At 32.8% G+C, this 17,638-nt stretch overlaps 1 protein-coding gene across 2 annotated transcripts in view; it reads left to right on the top strand.

Annotated features, from left to right (window-relative positions):
• LOC126971772 (ATP-binding cassette sub-family G member 4) overlaps positions 1-17,638 on the top strand; it is a 164,398-nt gene that overhangs the window by 69,423 nt on the left and 77,337 nt on the right. The window lies entirely within an intron of this gene.

Below are 17,638 nucleotides of genomic sequence, written 5' to 3'. Positions count from 1 at the left end.
ACAAATGAGTTATGTTGAATGTGTCGTGGTGTTCCAATGCATATATTATTATCTTCAAGTAATGTACGTTTGACAATGAAAAATACTTTGTTTTTAATTACGATTACATACCTATTTATTTTATAGAAAAAACGAATCTACTTTTATAAGATGACATTATCAAGGCGCCTACCGTTTTAGGTAAAGAAGATAACCCTAACGTCATCAGAAGAGGTAAGGGTCATACGATAGAAAGAGAGGCAATTTCTAAGAATAAATATGTAGGTTAAGCGCTATGTGATCTGAATTACACCTTATTGTATTGCCGCAACAGTTCCTATTGCTTTAAATGATCTTTCGGAGTGATTCAAACTTGAACTATTACATATTCCTTGAGTATTGATAATTGTTTGTATCTTATTGGTTGCAATGAGAGAAGGCCGGCTAAACTGTATGAAGCCATTATTCAAACCATAACCATATTATGAAATACATACTGAACGACAACTAGTCATTATAAAACATGCAATCCGAACCTTATCTTTTTCACAGTGATAAAAGGTTTGACGTTCCTGCTAAATATAACGTCCAACGACTAGCTACGCATGCACATGCCACAGATCGTATCAACGCAGTTTTACATTATCAGTCTAATCATTTTATAGTCGGTACGCCAGAGCCATACAGTAGCTATTAAATACTGGTAAACTCACAACTCAATTACCTAAATGATGGTTACTTATATGGCTGTTTTGCCATAACACTGATCTGCGGTTGTGATCAAATTACCTCAAGGCGACCGTGACTTTGAATGTGTACTTCAAACCTCGACGTAAACACGATTATATATCAGCCTGGGTACTTCAACTAGTACCAGAAAAGTTTACCTCGAAATTTTATAATTGAAACGTTTATAATTATACTACATTTTATTAAAAATAATCATTTATTTATCATATTACATTTTTTAATTATATATCAAAATCAGACTTGAACACATTCAACGCAACATCACTAAATTTTGGGCTTTTAAGGATCGGAGTTGTCCATACCGTGCTGCCTATAAATCAAAGCTAAAACATTTTAAGCTTCAGTCACTCGAAAATAGACGAAATATTATAGACACCATGACGTTGTACAAAGTTAATGGCTGGATAATTATAATGTCCACACCTCATAAGTATTAATCTTAAAGTTTCTCACATCCTTCCAAGACATTACATTGATAGCTCTTTCTATCTATCTCACAGTAGAACGAACATAGGTTTAAATTCGCCCCTCACTAGAATTAAACGATCTTATGAGTAATTGCAAGCTAAATAATAAAGGGATCTAATAAATGCCCCAAATTTATAAGTGACCTGAAAAAAATTATGTCATAAACTAGTTTAGTGTTAAACTTCGATCTATAGTTAAAGTGGTGATTAATTATTTAATGTTTTGACTGCATCATATTAGCTATTATAGTTAAGACTAAAGTCATATTTAACGTTAACAATAACGCTGACCGCATAAGGTTAACAGTGACGTCATCTAAAAATTGTCAAATGGTGCAACACATTTTTAACTTAACCGGTACTTCAACAGGTTTGTTATTGCTAAAGTGATGCAAACCAGCCTAAGTGTAAGATCAATAGAGTATCATAATGAATAAATAAAAACATAATTGATGGAAGCACACAGTATACTTACGTATGTTTTATTAATTTTATAATATATTAAATATTTTATTGGTCATAAGTCAATAAAACATAGTTTAACTGATTATAAATTCAAATTTTAAAATGCCAATTTGAATAAAGGTATTTGAGATATTTGATGATTTTATTCAATTGGCATTTTTAAGTCACTTACTAAAACGATGACGATATGATGGAAATATCTCAAATTCCGTTATTAATGCTAGCTAACCTTTGAGAATACACTTTGTGTTATGAAGATATATTATACTCATATGAAGAAGTATTTGAAATTCTGTTTTAAGAGAAGATTAACAGCATTATATGTTTTTTTGCTTTAAACAGTATCTTTTTGTATCATGATCAGGTTAAATATTATTATTTAATCATAGATTGACAGTCATTGCTGTCTGTCTTCAGTGTACGACCGCTCTAATAAATAAAACATTTGAAATCCTTACGCTCGACTTACCAGCAAAATTACCAAATTCGAAATTTTCGACTGCAGTATAATGACGCAATAGGTTTAAATTCGCGTGTTTTTTTTTGTTTGTAAGCTCACAATGCCAAATATTATGAACCGATGTAAAGTTCATTGTTCCTTAATAAATAATCCAATTACATTTTTTGTACATTTTGTATATATTTGTTAGTAAGTCTGTTCGTTATTTTAATAAATAATTCGATGTCTCTTAAGTGAAAGCCTTCCCAATTAGATTATATTTTTCTTCTTCCAGCCAGTTTTTACCATCTATTTTTACAATTGCATCTCCTCTGGTTTGGTCTACCGACATGCATTTTACCTTTGATATTGTAGTCAAATTGTACCACTTGACTTTAAAATACTTATTTTCGCGTGCTGCGCTAATTATCAAAAAGAGTTATTATTATTAAAAAGAACGCAAAAAAAGATTGCTGGCAAAGAGAATTTAAACACTCCGTTCAATTGCTGGGATAGTTTCTTGCACCGCTTCTTCTCTCTCAGAGCGCTTATTTGTTTCCAAAACGGTAGTAGTATCTAGCATATTAGAAATGATACCAAAAAGATTTCTAAAGGAATCAATTTTGAGAATATAAGTGCCTCTTTATCAAGAGATGTGATCTGTGAATCTGTGAAAGTGAAATAAATACAAGTTAAGATATAGAATGGAGAAAGAAAAGAAACAAAGCATGAATTTTATTAATAGGATTTAAAGAATTAGCTTTTTTTCATTTATTAACTCATGCTATATTTAAAGCTTTATTATTTATATGTGCAGGAATAATTATTCATATAATAAATGATAATTGACGACCTGTATAGCCGAGTGGTTAGCGATCCTACCTACTAAGCTAGAGGTCCCGGGTTCGAATCCCGGTAGGTGCAAGCATTTATATGATGAATATGGATGTTTGTTTCCGAGTCATGGATGATTAAATGTATTTATGTATGTTTATATGAATTTATGTATGTTTAAGTAAGTATATTGTATTAAATATATCATTGTCTTGTAACACATAACACAGGCTATATATGCTTAACTTGGGGCAAGATAATTTGTGTAAAAAGTGTGTCAATATTATTATTATATTATTATAAAGCATACATCAGAGATTTTGGAAGGATTATTTTCTGTCTCGCTGTGTTTCGTGCACGTCTGCGTGATTTAACGGATATAAGTTTCACCGGTGGACAGAGTAATCCCCCACGTATTCGAAGATAAATAATCCACAAAACATAATACCCATATCAATTTTTCTAATTATAGCAAACGAATAAAAACTAATATAATTATGGAGCAAAAAGTAATGAATTTATGTTTTGCCCGATGCTAATTATATGTTAAGCTTTATTAATTTATATAATTATTATTAACGTCTGGTTTTTTGTCAAGTAATTGTTATTCTGTTTGTGCGTGTTTTTGATATAAGACTAAATTTCTGTTACAATTATATGAAATAAAATTTATACCGGAAACCTATAATTCAAAGCTACAAGAGCTTATTATTAATACGACGAAATTTCGCGGGTAATAAAATTGGATACCAGTGTAAGGGAATCTTGACCTTATGGGTTACAAATTAAGATCGAGAATAGGAATAATATTGGATTTTTTTTTCAACCAGCTGTTACGCACACAACTTGTTTACTTGTTTATTAGTTGTTGTTGATTGTTTATTATTTACTACACTGTGCAACATCATTCGAGAATAATCCTTAACTGTGTTATTAATAAACGCGAAAAAAATCTATTCAAAATTTAAAACTTTTTCTTTATCTTACCTTTGTCACTACAGAATAACATGACAACAGCAACTTTACATTGCGTTTATAAATAAAACAGTTAGGGTATAATTGTATTAAGCTAAAAAAATACTCATAAGTTTTTAATGGAGGGTCTATTGAGTGCGTCCACTTTTTTTGTTGTTCCCCATTTATCAAAATCATTATAAGCTTTTAGTATTTTCTTTTTGATTTATTCGATATTAGTACACATTATCATATTAATAAACTCCGAATTCAATTCACTACCATGTACCATTTGATGTCATTCTCGTATCTTCGCTTCTATTCTTGTTCTTTATAATCTTCTTTTAATGTTCTAACTATGGTAGCCAGTTTGAAATTCGACGCGAGGTTGAATACAATCTGTCATCAATGTCAAATGTCAAATATCAAATGTCAAATATCAAATGTCAAATGTCAAATGTATCTATATAAGATACATTTTGCTTTACTTTATGCGTAAAAATTTATTATTGTTTAATAAACTACTAAAACAGCCATTCATACCTATTAAGCTAGAGGTCCCGGGTTCGAATCCCGGTAGGTGCAAGCATTTATATGATGAATATGGATGTTTGTTTCCGAGTAATGGATGTTTAAATGTATTTATGTATATTTATATGAATTTATGTATGTTTAACTAAGTATATTGTATTAAATATATCATTGTCTTGTAACCCATAACACAGGCTATATATATGCTTAACTTGGGGCAAGATAATTTGTGTAAAAAGTGTGTCAATATCATATTATTATACCAATCTGAAACAAAAAAAGAATAAATTTTAAAGTTTTTAGTTTTATAATTCTAAAACGCCTCAATAGACATAGTGATACAAAAGTATTTTTATTGTATTGGAAAACTAATAGAATTATAACGTCATATTTTTAAGCTTTTAAAAAAAATGTCTAAAATTATCGAGTTATTAATGAATGTGCGTTGGAATCCAAGCGGGGGCGGGGAGCGATATCGTGGGGCGATGATTTATTAATAACATTGTGAATTTAATGACATTTATCAATGGTTTGTTTTTTCCATGCGATAATATTATTGCATCGTTTTTCATTTTACTTTTATTGGGTATGTTACAAATATGAAACATCCACTTTCTTAATCCTGTGAGATTAATGATTCTACTACTTATGTTTTAGCAGTGAAACGGCGGTTATACCATTAACACGGTTTAATTAAATTCCAATCTAATTATTATGAAAATATTTCAAACAAGTTTAGAATATTACTTCATATTTCCTAGTTCCTACTAAATCAAGGATATAATTTTAAAGTGCCACCATAGAACAATCAAACACTATAGACAGATACAAAAAGTTAACAGAAAATAAAAGATGCGAAAATTTATTTTCTACAATAACGGTTCAAATAACTTTTACCCTAAAGTGCATAGTATCCGAGATATCGGCCAAAACTTTTTTTCAAGAGCTCAACCTGGATCTGGCTCCATTTTGTGATTTTATGCTCAATAAGTGACCCTACAAAAAAATATTGATCGAAAATTTAGTGCGATGTTAAATTCTATCTTTACTGGCCTACTTGGCTTAAACCGCTTTTATTGAGTTTATCTTGCTGACCGTACTTCCCATAGCTGTCATTCGATCCAGGTACGGACTTTTATTTATTTATTTGGATCATCAACATTACATATATTTCACATTTATATAAACTTATGCTAGGTACAATTATTCTGATATATGTAACAATTAAAGATGAACAACAGTCAAAAATGTCTAAGTACTAAAATATATATAAAGTAAGGATATAATTTATATGGTTTTATAATGAAGAGGATATAGGTGGAATAGGTGGATAATGGAAAAAAAAAACTTCACAGGTTAGCTTGATGTGCGAGAATTTTTACAAACTTTTTTGAATTATCGTTGAAAATATCGATTTCTGAATTTTTTGAGTTAACTTCGTTGTATAATCTACAACTTATACTTATTATCTGATGCGATCTAATGCGTAAGTTTATAGTTATGTACGTGTTCTATTCTTCCACCTTGCGTGCCTCTGATGCTTAAGGCTGCTATCCCAAGAAATCGCCAAAATAGCGCATAGTTGAAACCATTTCTTGGCGGTTTATATAAAGCTTATAAAAAAAAAATATCTACAGAATATGACAAGAAAATTGATTTTTTAATTACACTTCTATTTTTTATAGACAGTACCAAAAAAAATCACCAGTACCCCTAACTTATACAGTTGGAGCCATGCTGATCATACAGTCTAGATAAATATTGTACGAAAATTTATTAATTGTACACCAATACTATTTAACATGACATAGTTTTGTAAAGAATATTGTATAGTGTTTGTAATAAATTAAAAATGCTTGTAATTACGAATTAAAACTATGGCGATTTTGTACGAGAGATGTAACTTAGCTCTGCCCGATTCTCAAGGCCGTTGGCTCGGTCCCCAGCCTTAAGGCGATGAGTAAGCAGAAAACACGCAAACATGGTGTTTTTAGACAAGTTTTGTGATGAAAGTATAGCATTTCGAGCTATGAACACTACTTAATCCTGTTACACATATCCTTAAGTCTTATTTCTAATGCTTGCTGTTGGTTATAGTTAACACTGCCGAGCCTTTTTGAGCTACCACTTTTCTTTGAAGTTAAACAAGTTTTTTGGCATGGCGTGACGCATTTTTTTGGTACTTCTCTCAGAAAAGTTATTCTTATAGCTTGTACTTCTTTGTGTAGGTTCATTTATTCAGATTAGTAGTGAATAACGAGGATTGTAAGCATATAAACTGTTTTCCACCAAAGAATTTTGAAAATACTAGCTTTGTTACATAGATGGCGGGCCGGCAGATGTGAACTTATATCGCTCAAGGTCGCTGGGATTTAGTGTCGCCTTAACGTTAACGAATGGACGCGGGGTAATGAAACTGTTACGAGTTTTATGCATTCAATGACAAGGCTCAATATCCACTGCGAGGTCTACATTGTACGTAATATTTCGTCCGTTCTGAACTTCCGTATGCGATCTTCTAAGTTCGTTTTATAGCTATGTACATCGTGGCGCTACTTTGCGAGGCTATATGCCTGCATTTTAAATCTGTCATATCTATAATACAATATCTAATATATAAAATTCTCGTGTTATGGTGTTAAACATTGAACTCCTCCGAAACGGCTTGACCGATTCTCATGAAATTTTGAGTGCATATTGGGTAGGTCTGAGAATCGGACAACATCTATTTTTCATCCCCCTAAATGTTAAGGGTGGTCCACACGATTTTTCTTAAATTTTTGATTATGAGCCAGCATTAAAAAATACATACAACTTCAAATTTTCACCCATCTACGATCAACAGTTACTTTTGTATCGCGATTTTAATATCGGCAATACAACGTTTGCAGGGTCAGCTAGTATATATATTTATGCTCTAAAGAAGCTATATTAAGCGATAATTGAGCGATATAAAAAAACCGCATCAAAATCCATTCCGTAGTTATAAAGATCTACATAAGGGTAAACATCGAGGAGCGACTTTGATTTATAAATATATGAATAGATTCAATAATATTTCAATTAGAGTTTGAAAATTTAAAAAAAAAACTATGTGATCAACTCGCTCATGGTGCGCTGTACAAAATATTTCTATAAGTTACTGACCACTCATCGAAGTTTAAAAATCATAAAAAATACTTATGAAGTAATTCCTAAGGGTTTGAACTAAGAGTAAACCTACCCGTGTGTTCATCTAATGTCTTTATTTAATGAAAATACGCGACGAGACGAGCAGAACCTTCAGCTGATGTTAATTGATACGGCCAATGATTACTATGCAGTGCCGCTCAGGATTCTTGAAAAGCCCAAGAATTCTGAGCGCCACCTTGAGACATAAGATGTTAAGTCTCCTTTGTCTCCAGTAATTTCACTAGCTACGGCACCCTTCAGACCGAGACACAGCAATTACTGCTTCACGGCAGAAATAGGCGCCGTTGTGGTACCCATAATCTAGCCGTCATCCTGTGCAAAGGAGCCTCTCACTGGTAAAATATTGCCATTATAGAGCTGTATAAGCACTGATTTATTTGAATTATAATTGTAAAACTAGCACACTTATAGACATAACCAGCGCATACTGATTACTTATATTACATATAAAATATTATTTATTTACAATTCAAATATATGTAATTTTATGAATTCCAGTCAGTTTTAAATTTTCCTTTTTAACTGGTTGATAATAATTTTATCTGTGATTTGTTCTTACAAACAGGCTTATTACAGATGTAGATAATTATTGTTATGTTAATTTGCATTAATGAAGACTTACAAAACTTTATTAACAGAAACAGGACTGAACTAATTGCTCCCACGACACACAAAAGATGAGTCCATGCTGCTTATTCGCTACTCCGCATAAATTTGCTTTGTGAAGTAAATCTTGTTTTACATTTGAATTAACAGAGTGTTTATCTGACTTATAATATTCACAATATAGCTGCTACTAAAGACATGTAGCAGTAGCTCTTTTTCATAATTTTTAAACTAGAATTTAATTAAATAAAATACTGTTTATGTTTTCAAATGCGGGTTTTTTTATATGGTACTTGTTAGGTTCTTTTTATATAAGGTATTTGCGTAAAAGTATTTTGTTTTTATTATTTACTTATTTAACACGACGTTTCTTGACCTTTTAAGGGGACTGTGGTTAACACAAGTCGAGTTAGTATTTGTCATAGTTGTCAATGTGACGTTAAGCGCTATTTGTTGCCTCGGCGGTGGTATTTGCTGTAGACAGATGGTGCTTGGCACAATTTACTGACAGTGTCAAAGAAAATACTATGTACTTTATTTCTTCTATAATAGTCGCGAAATAGCATCAAATGTTATAATAATTGAAAGACTCAATTTCTTCGTATATCGTATGTGCCTCGTCGATATAAAGGCCGAAGTTACGAGTATAGAGAGATATATCTTGTATTTTATCAAAATTCCTCAATAAGTGTGCAAATTTTTAAAATAATGCGGACATTTTCAATGTATTGAATATTATCTTAGGTTAGTAATATTTTCCTTTATTATTCTTTATTTTCTTATTATATACATACGCACAGGTCACCCTGTATAAATATAGTATTTTGTATGATAATAGCGACTGTTACATATTTATACGATATATTTATGACATATTTATTTTGACGACCCATTTAACCTAGTGGTTAGAGAGCCTGCCTACTGAGCTAGAGGTTTTCGGTTCCGATCCCGGTAGATACAAATGTATATGATGAATATGGATGTTGGTTTCCAAATTATGGATGTATATATGTATTTAATGATAAATATATCTTTGTCTTACAACCCATCACAGGCTTTGCCTAGTTTCGGGCAAGATAGTTTGTGTAAAAGTGTGTCAATATTATTATTCCGCAAACGAAGTCGCAGGCAGAAGTAAGTTTCATATATTAAAATTTTGGCCAGATATTATTAACTTTGTTCAATCAAATCCGCTTTACTCACTAATCAACTGTGTTTGTACCGATTAGTTACAGATCATTCGTCTGCCGGCGAACCCACGCCCCCGCTCTGAGAGACCTCCGAGTTCAAATTCAAATTCAAATATTTTTATTCAAAATAGGATGTGAAATCACTTATTGAAACTCAAAAAAACTACCACCCATTCCAAAATGAATGCCTCAGGCCTGAGAAGAATGGGCGCAACAAACTCAGTGGGCTTTTTTTTTCATCAACAATATGTTTTACAATTAAAGTAACATTTACAAAGTAACATTGTACAATTAAACTTATTATTTAATAGCCTGAGGGCGGTCGCTCCATTCCCAATCTGTGGTATCATTAAGAAAGTAATTTATGTTATAGTAGCCTTTACCACACAAACGTTTTTTAACAATTCTTTTGAATAACTTAATGCTTTTGTTTTGAACATTTTCTGGGATCCTGTTGTAAAAGCATATACATCGCCCCACAAAAGACTTGCTCGTCCCTAAACTAGTCGGTACTAATAAATAAATTAACACTCTTTATGTCTCCTACATTTGGTGGAACATTTAAATCAAACACTTTTAAAGGATTACAACACGTGTAATTGTAATTGTGTTTTTACATTAGATTTTTGCGTAAAAGTTACATTTTTATTTTAGTTAACCCGGCGTTACAAGTCTTTTCCAGATCTCGTTTTCAGGGGGACTGCATATGTGAATTCATATTTTTTGCTATTTTAACCGTACCGACTTAACTGTCGAACTGAATATTATTTTTGAGGTTGACGGCCTGGAATTGACAATGTACATACAACTGATTCTTGCGTATTTACTACTCTCCTCCTGGGGGCAAATGTATATACATAATAACCAGATCTACAATAATTACATTATTACTCCGATTACAAAAGACAAGAAAAATCCAGAAGAATCTGGAGTTAGCTGGATGCTTCATTGACCTCGAACCCGGGTCTAGAACCATTGCCACCGTCGCCTAGCTTCCCTGAATGTTGGAACGCAATGCAGTACAGTTCAGACAGAAAACTGAAAGGAGTGCTCTTGGATGCTCTTATGTCCAGTTAATCGGATGATATTTCATCTACTGTGCTTCGAATAAGTACCTACATAAGGACTCGTGGAATTTAGTGTTTGTCCAACCCATAGTAGACAATAGATAGATAAAATTATATAGAGGGCATTACGTTTTTCTTTTACCACAGCTTTTTACCTGACTTCTGCCACCGATTTTGAATACTCGTCCCAAAGGGATACAATTTAGAGAACTTCTAGATTAGAGCGAGTCCCCGATGAGGTGGATAGACCATGTGAGGCAAGCTGTCGACGGTACTCTGCATGAATGCACGAGAAGAGCGGTAGTTTGCGACGAGTGGCGGCGCATTGTGAAACAGGCCAGTAGGTCACTAACCTCGACGTGACGACCACGACGACTCTGACAAGAGTGTAACGAAGAAGAAGAAGATTAGAACACCCTTTATAAGTTTGAAGCCCCCTTGCCCGTTTGAGTAATCTCCTGGATGAGTGGCGTTCACAGGTTCACCCACAGAGTGGTTCTCAAGAACTTTATTTTTTTGAACGAATAAAACCTACTACTAAGTTAGAGGTAAATTTCTTCCCGCAATATTTCCAAGGCGATCTGATATTGGTACCTTTAGAACGACACCTACCTCAAAGCTCGGTAACGCTCTTCAGTAGTAGCTATAAGCATTTTTTTATCTGTTTCTAGATTTAACCACCGCAGCTTTCTTTGTACTGCAAAGCTGTAGTGTACAAGAATTGTTTTTGTTTCGGTATCAAAGTGCACATTACCAACCAAATATGTTATTCTACAATGAAACTGTGGTGTGCAAGTATTATTGATAACATCCGGATAACTGAGCCTTGCTCGGATTTTTAAGAATGTACAAAACTTGAACAAAAAAACATCTAATGGGACATCTGGACTCGAACCGGGGTCTTCTGCTTTCCGGATCACCCAATGTCCCTCCCATCTGAGCTATTATAGTCTTGTATATAGTGGCAAAATTTGCCTTTGTATTCTAATGTTATTGTAGCTGTTTCTCTTTAAAACACAGATAAAACTACATTTTTTTAAATCGAAACCTATCTAGATCGATTTATCGCCCCCAAAATCGCCTGTATACTAAATTTTATGATATTATCGTTGGAGCCCTTTCTGATATACAGATTATATATGTACGAGAATTGCTCGTTTAAAGATATAATCTTTGAATTCCTTTTTAAAGTCATTTGGCAGCTAAAACTATGCTGAGCTTAAGCGAAGACAGCGCAATGCAAAAGTCAACGTCGCTTTTTATAAGTTTTACGTAGGTGGTTGATCATCGACAACAGTGATACGTGACCTACATTGCTGGTAATTCTTTTAAAATCAAATATTGTATGACAATAATTGGTGAACTCTCTAATAAAATGAAAACAGTTACTTAGGAAATTTATGTACAAGCGAATTTCGACCTAATTGTTTATAATGACTCTAGGAAAATGTCATTAGGGTTCGAAAATTTTGGATTGAATCTTTAAACAGTACAACGATCACACGAACGTGTTGCTCGAAGCAAGGACATGTTATAAGGCACAGCTGACTCGTATGAGACTATTAATATAATAACCAGTGTTGCTATGTGTTTCAATTGTAACGTTAATTATAGCCAATGAAACAACAATGTGCAAAGAACAACTAGCACTAAGTATCAGTGCCGTGACTGTAAATTGAGTGATTAGTAAATTATAACTTCCAAGTAATATAGTAACATATTATTAATAACTTCCATAATTGTGAGAACAACATAACAAAAGAAACTATAGCATGTTTATGTTAAGTACTGTAGTTGTAGAAAGAAAATTACCAAGACTGGTAAAAACTAAAACGATATAATTATAATTGATGTTACATCGCTTCAATTCTGAATAATCTGCAGTTATTAGATTAATTGGGTTTTGGTGAAACAGTTGGCGGTTGGAACCAAGTTTCTGTCTCCAACGTATTTAAATTATAAGTAGTTATAATGAATTAAATTTACAAAGAAATGTGAATATAGTACAATCTATAACTAATAATAATATTAAAAAGAGGTAAAGTTTGTGAGTAAGTGAGTAAGTCTTTTGTGGGGCGATGTATATTCTTTTAAAACAAGATCCCAGAAAATGTTCCAAACAAAAGTATTACGTTATTCAAAAGAATTGTTAAAAAAAGTTTGTGTAGTAAAGGTTACTATAACATAAATGACTTTCTTAATGATACCACAGATTGGGAAAGGAGCGACAGCCTTCAGGCTATTGAATAATAAGTTTAATTGTACAATATTACTTTGTAAACATATTTTTTAGGTGAAAAATAAGCCCGCTGAGTTTGTTGCGCCCATTCTTCTCAGGTCTGAGGCATTCTATTTAGAATGGGTCGTAGTTTTTGACTTTCAATAAGTGATGTCACATCCTATTTCGAATAAAAATATTTGAATGTGAGGTTGTAGGGGGTTATATCTCGATCTCATGAACTGATATTGAAAATTCCATTACCAATAGAAAGCTACATTATTTGTGAATGTCACAGGCTATATTAAAACCGTAACCGGACAAAAAAATTACGAACGTTAACTTTTCTTACTAACGCTGCCATAACGATGAGAGATAAAGGTACTGTATATGTTCTGTATATATTTGGAACACCAATATGGTTACATTGGTATTAGATGCGGACAATATCGCAGATTGTCAGCACAGATTAAAAATACAGAACGAGATTAAGAATCGAATTTTTCTTCGATCGATTTCTTTATAATATAATGTTATTATTAAACTTTTTTAAACTAAAGACATTATGTTAATTGTAATGTACTTATTTAGGTACATTTATTGACTCAATCATCTGGTGTAAGTGGTGGCGGAGTCAATTGTTAAAAGTTAAAAATTAAACTCATTCACATTAATCAATTATAGTAATCGATATCCCAAATTATTCGTGAATTTTAAGACACTGAAAACTTAATCTTAAGGTTTCTTCTACCTTGTGAATTAGACTAATTTTTTATATTTTGAAATAGAAAAATATGACAGTTTTTTTGAAACCATATCCCAACTTATTATATTTTGGCCCAGATATCCCCGTCTTCTTTGAACGGGTAGTTATTTATTCTGTAGTAGCCATAAGAATCCACAAGCACAAATTGATTCTATTCCAGTCAATGACGTTTTTATATACACACATAAGGACATATTATCATTCATAGTCTGATAGCGAAACGGCAAAAGTGTGCTTTTTCTCCTTAGTCGTGTGGGAGGTTCCTTTGCACAGGATGCCGGCTAGATTATTGGTATCACAACGGCGCCTATATCTGCCATGAAGCAGTAATGTGTAAGCATTACTGTGTTTCTAAAGGGCGCTGTAGCTAGTGAAATTATTGGGCAAATGAGACTTAACATCTTATTTATCGCCGTAGTTTTGTTAAACGGAGAGGTGGTAAAACAGGCGGAATCTACTATATTTCTGCTAGGTTCTGCAGCATACGCGGTTAAAAAGATTGTACAATTAACAGACCTATATATGGCGCGACTAGTTTACTTTAGTTATATTCTTAGTATTACGTCCTATGTATAGTTATGGGCAGTGCGGCCGATGTTAATACCATCTATGTGTTGCAAAAGAATGCTACTAATTATGTTTACACCAGGAATAAACATAAACAATTTGTTATGCCTACTAATCGGTTATGTTTTTACAACATGATGATGATAATGGCATTCTATTATTATATTATTGAGCTAAGTTTATATAGTTATTATTACAATAAGTGAAATTAAAATAAATTTGAGAAAAAAGTTTTTTTTTTAAAAAGTTTAAAAAAAAAATTCAGATATTTGTGATTTAAGAAATGAATATAATATTATACGAATAATTCTCAAAACTTAATATATATAAATCCAGTTTCCTGACGTTTGTTTCCAGTGAACTCCTAAACTAATGAACGGATTTTAATGGTCTTACTTCATGGAGTGCAGTTTAGTCCAAATTGAGTGATAGGATAGTTTTTATTTCGATTTGGAACCCATAATTATTTTTATTTCCAATATTTGTTTTGTATGGACATATTTTCTATGAGAGACTTTAGTGACGCACGGTTTGACAGTTCTGCTGTGAAACAATTTCATTATAACAACAAGGAGCATATGTTACGAAATAATTCTTGATAATTTGAAATACTAGCTGACCCGACAGACGTTGTTCTGTATATAATAATGTTTTTATATGAATTTGTCAATAATATATCATAACATCAAAAATTACTTCGTAAAATATGCACCCTGCTGTCGTAATGAAATTGTTTTACAGCAGAACTGTCAAACCGTGCGTCAATAAATTCTCTCATAGAAATTATGTATGGACACATCAAAGGAAAAACAAATTTGTTGTTTTTATTTAATTTTGCAGCATTTTCCTATTTACCTTCTCTGGACTTCCACAAATAATTCAAGACCTAAATTAGCCAAATCGGTCCAGCCGTTCTCGACTTTTAGCGAGACTAACGAACAGCAATTCATTTATATAAATATAGATAAAAAGCAGTATTTTTTTTGTTTATTGCCATAATATAATTGACGTATTGAATATGAAATGTAAGTTATCATCATCATAAATAATAGTGTTTTTAGAGTTCCGTTCCTCAAAAGGAAAAATCGAACCGTTACTGTAATCCTAACACTGTTGTCCGTAAGACCGGCCATGCGTCCGTCTTTTTGTCAAGACCCTTTATCTCAGGAACGCGTGGATGTATCGAGTTGAAATTTAAAAGATATACTCAAGTCTAGAGTCTCCTGAATCTGTGAAAAAATCAAACAACTAAGTTAACGGGAAAAAAGATAACATCCCCACCATCACCACACCATGGATGTGTGGCGTTCCTCCACAGTGCAGTTTTCAAGAAACTTTTTTTAAAGCAGAACCAAGCTGTGGAATGAGCTCCCTAGTGCGGTGTTCTAAGTACGATACGGCACAGGTATCTTTAAATGGGCGTACACCTTTCTAAACGGCCAGCAACGCTCCTGTAATTCCTCTGGTGTTTCAAGAGAACGTGAGCGGCAGTGATCACTCAACATCATAAAAAAAACATCTTTTTTTTAAATAAAAATAAGGGACGAGACGAACAGGACGTTCAGATGATGATAATTGATACGCCCTGCGCATTACAATGCGCACTGCATTCTTGAAAAACCCAAAAACTTTGAGCGGCACTACAAGAATTGCGCTCGTCAACTTGAGACATAAGATATTAAGTCTCATTTGCCCAGTAATTTCACTAGCTACGGCGCCCTTCAGACCAAAACACAATAATGTTTACACACGGCAGAAATAGGCGCCGTTGTGGTACCCATCATCTAGCCGGTATCCTGTGCAAAGGAGCCTCCCACTGGATGGATATCTCCCATACAACAAAATGTTAGTGTTATATTGTTCAACTATTTTTCCTACAAAGACTAGGCCTTGCTCAATATTCATTCGGCCTGATCCTATTAACAGTAATTATAGAAGTTCGCCTCGAACTAGATCTTCATAAAGCCATGAGACGTACTGACAAGCTGTTTAGTAAAATGACAATTTAAGGCATAAAAGGCATTTATTTTCTCAAAGTTGATTCCTTTAGAATTCTTTTTGATGTCATTTCTAATATACTGATACTACTACCACTTCGGAAACAAATGGCACTCTGAGCAATGAGAAATGAAACTCTCCCAGCATTCTTTTTTTTTGCGCTCTTTTTAATAAAAAATACAATATTGTACTTCCATTGCTATTACTATAAAATAATCATAATCTAGTCCCAGGCTGTCGGATTAGTCCTAGTCCCAGGCTATCGGATCACTTAGATATTCAGCTGTGGAAGAGTAGGATTAACGACAGAGCAATTTTTTTAAAAACATTAAAATTTATTTATAGATAATGCCTGAACAGTGTGTGGGCATTTATTATAATAGTACCCTTACCCTTAAAGCTATTATGTATCTTATAAAGCCTACTAGAATTAGTTACAAGCAATCCCTTATTTCTAGTGTTATAATAATGAAAATCACAATTGAGAGCAAAAAGGTGACGATTTTTGTGAACGTATATTAAAGTTTCATAAATGTACTGACAATATTATTGTTCATAGAACTTCATTAAAATTAAACTCCAATGGATATCGGATAGGTAGGTTTACCACGAGCTATATCAATACGGCTTAAATACAAAATAATAATAAAAAAGTAATTAGAAAAAAAAACACAACGGAGACAACTTTTTATTATTTCTTAGTTACATACAAACAAACAATACAAATATATAATAGTAAGAAACACATTTGTTAATCTGTGAACACAAATAAAAGAAAAGGAATTTATTACAAGGCACACAAGAGGATTTATGTTTATCAAGAGTTCTTCTCTACTTTTTATCACTGACTGCGAAAATAAGAAATATTGCAGTAGGTATTTATATTTATCACATTATATTTTATATAACGATACTAGCTGACCCAGCAAACGTTGTATTGTCGATATTAAAATCGCGATACAAAAGAAACTATTGATCGTAGATGTGTGAAAATATGTATTTTTTAATGCTGACTCATAATCATACAAATTAAAAAAAAATATATAAAAAATTCGTGTGGACCATCCTTAACATTTAGGGGGATGAAAAATAGATGTTGTCCGATTCTCAGAACAACCCAATATTCACACAAAATTTCATTAGAATCGGTCAAGCCGTTTCGGAGGAGTTCGGAGTGCACACCGTGACACGAGAATTTTATATATATATTATATAAAGAGGAACAAGTTTTGATTGGAACAATGAAACTAATCAATTAAGAAGAATTCGAAATTCATGTGTTATATTATTGTTTGGTTTTGAAACGCCAAATTAAAATAACACCGAAAATACAAAATACCACCTGCATCACGTTGACGTCTGGTATTCCACAACCGTGCGTTTTGCAAAAAATTTCTTGCCACGCACTGGAATCAATTACTGGCTGCTTTTTTCCTGAACCGATACGACTTAGGGACCTTCAAGACTATACTCCCACGGCCTTAAAGGCCGGCAACGCATCTCTTGACACCTGTTGTTGCGGATGTCCATGGGCGGTTGCCTCATCTCTCCCCATCCCGTGAGCCTCTTGCCCGTTTGGCCTCTCTTATATCAAAAGTACTAAAAACGTTTTACT

The sequence above is a fragment of the Leptidea sinapis genome, chromosome 24, assembly GCF_905404315.1.
Source record: "Leptidea sinapis chromosome 24, ilLepSina1.1, whole genome shotgun sequence".
In the NCBI taxonomy this organism is placed as follows: domain Eukaryota; kingdom Metazoa; phylum Arthropoda; class Insecta; order Lepidoptera; family Pieridae; genus Leptidea; species Leptidea sinapis.
The sequence above is the reverse complement of the archived record's forward strand: the minus strand, read 5'-3'. Positions and strand labels throughout refer to the sequence as shown.